Source organism: Pteropus vampyrus, unplaced genomic scaffold (genome assembly GCF_000151845.1).
Source record: "Pteropus vampyrus isolate Shadow unplaced genomic scaffold, Pvam_2.0 Scaffold39, whole genome shotgun sequence".
Lineage (NCBI taxonomy): Eukaryota > Metazoa > Chordata > Mammalia > Chiroptera > Pteropodidae > Pteropus > Pteropus vampyrus.
Window position 1 is genome coordinate 124,551 of NW_011888820.1, and position 2,758 is coordinate 127,308.

A 2,758-nucleotide genomic window follows, 5' to 3' on the forward strand; every position below is an offset into this window, starting at 1 on the left:
AGTCAGTCCCAGCAGGTACCTGACATGACTACATCCTTGTCACAACTGCCCTGTCTCTCCTGCTCTGCTCCAATTCCTTCATCACCACAAGTAGGCCAATGCCTGTGCCACTGTTCAATACCCAGATGCTCCTTAGTGCTCCTGCTCTCAAGGCCTCTCTTGAGCTGATGTCCACACTGCTTTTGATCACCACTGCAGGCCTGGAGCACTGCTGCTAGGGCCACCCTGGCAGTAAGTCTAGTCCTCACATTGATACTTGTGGCCTGAGCACAACCACGAGCCATTCCCTTAATAACGTGGGGCGGCTGCTTCACTTACTAGTGCAATCCTGAGTGAAGGATTTAACCTCTCTATTCCTCAGTATTCTCATCTATAAAATGCAAATAATATCTATCTCAGTGCATGGTTAGAAGATTAAAGCTAATATCTATTCAAAGCATGGAAAAACACTGTCTACTAGAGACGCACTCAATAAATATTAGCTATTAACCTGATGACGATGATGATGACCATTATTGGCCCAATCGTGGCGATTGTTATGATTACTGTTCTTTAGAACAGCTCTCCTGGGAACCCACAAGCCCTGGCCCACAGTTCCAGGCTCCTCCTAGCGCCAAATCCCTAATGAACTCCCAGTCTGCCCTGTGGTTAAAACCAAAGCAGCCCCATCATGCAAGCACCCCGGCTTCTATCTGGGCATCTATGAGTCCAGGACCCAAAGAGAGGGGCTCATGGAAAGGCATCAATGACTCCTCCTCCAAGTCAAAGCTTCCAGGCCTGTGAGCACCTGGATAAATACCCATGGCTTTTAATGGCAGCCCTGTGCCCACACCGTAACAGTGTTGTCTACCTGATCACCATTAACACATTCACCAACACCAGTAGCAGGGGCTCATTTTCTTCTACTCCCCTTTCCTTAAAAACAAATATAAATAGATAGATAGATAGATAGATAGATAGATAGATAGATAGATAGATAGATAGATAGATATAGATTCATCGGCTCTGTGACCTGGGCAAATTGCTTACTTTGCACGTAATTTTCTCAACTTCTAAAGTAGAAAAAAAACTGTATCTGCCTCATAAAGTTATATGAACTAAATGAGTTAATACACATCAAGAGCTTAAAGCAGTGTCCAGCACATGGTAAAAACTCTAAAAGAGTATCTACTATTATGCTCCTATACCAGTAATATAGAGGCAGCCTTCTCTTCAGGCCTTCGGCCCATTATAAGCACTGGCTGATTTATCTGACCATTACATCTCTAAAACTGGAAACACTAAGGGCTAGAACTAATTTTTCTTCCTATGTCTATTTTCCATGCATAGTAGAGTGTCTAGCACAAAGGAGACTCTTGGTGCATTTTTACTGAGTAAATAAATGAATGAATAAATGCATTCTTGAATGGATGATTTTCTTCTTCAGGGTCACAGTAAAGTTCAAGTTATTGAAGAAAGATAATCTCTGCAAGCAGGAAACAGTAAAAAATAAATAAATAAATAAAATGAGAAAGCTTCTCAAAGAATGAGGCTATTCTTTGTGAAGGAGGCAAAGTATTCACCTGATGATGGATTGGGCCCCTGGGAGGCATCCATCACTTTTAATCCTGAGCTCCTCTGGAGGAAATGAACCCCACATGCATAAATTAGTGGGAGGCATGATAGCGCTTCGTGTTCCTTTCACAATTTCCTCTTCTGCACAGTCACTTATGCAGTTCAAACGAGTTATCACTGTTACATCAGGAACAAAGTGACACATGGAAATTGATAAAATAAAGCTTATTCTGGATTTGGACTCAAGAAAAATACTCCATGAAAAAAAAGGGGGAGGGGATTGTTATTTTAATTCTGGTATTTAATGATATTGCAAAAGCCATCCTGAAGTTGTTACAGGAAAGCAAAAAAAAATTATAATTGTAAAACTAGGAAAAAGAGAGTAGAAAGAGAGAATCTAAGTAAAATTCATGGTTTAAATTAATATCGGAGCCATATTTAAAGTGATGAAAACTCATCACAGCCTTGGAGGCAGGAAACCCAATTCCTTTGAGGAGAAACTGTTTTCTTATTGTTGTGAGGAAATACTGAGTTAAGCAATGGGTGTTTTGGGTACTAGATAGATCACAAGTGACGATCACTAAGAAATTAAACCCAGCATAGCTAGACAAATACTAACAGTTTCATGTAAAGATTTTAACTTGATTCTCTCAACTAATCCACAATATGGTGTTAAAATTATTCTCATTTTACAGATAAAACTGAGAGACACAAAGTGACTTTCTCAAGATTAGACCATCAGTGGACGGTGGGGCTTGGCCTCGGCGCTCAGGCATGCTCCTCTAAGGATTCCATCTCTTCTCTCTGTCACGTGTCCTGCATGTTAGGCCCTCCTATTTAAGCCATGTTTAAAGTGATGAAAACTCATATATAAAACTTACTTCAATCTTCCATCAGTAAACAAAAAGAAAAAGAGGAAACTAAAGGTAATTTACAGAAGATGACACAGAGGACATCTGCTGGTACCAGGAACAACACTAAACTCCTTTGTTAACATTTTCAGAAAGAACAGAGAATAACGATATCTCAACAGCTTCGGAGACAGGGACTCTATCCTTCTTGGCTACTATGAACTGAAGCAATACTATTTCAAGAGGCTGTGAGAACCATATTTTAGAAAGAAAACCACATGCAACATCCTGAAAGCATGGACCGTGGTAAATACATCAATCTAATATGAGAAAAGGGGCCAAATAGTCTTCCG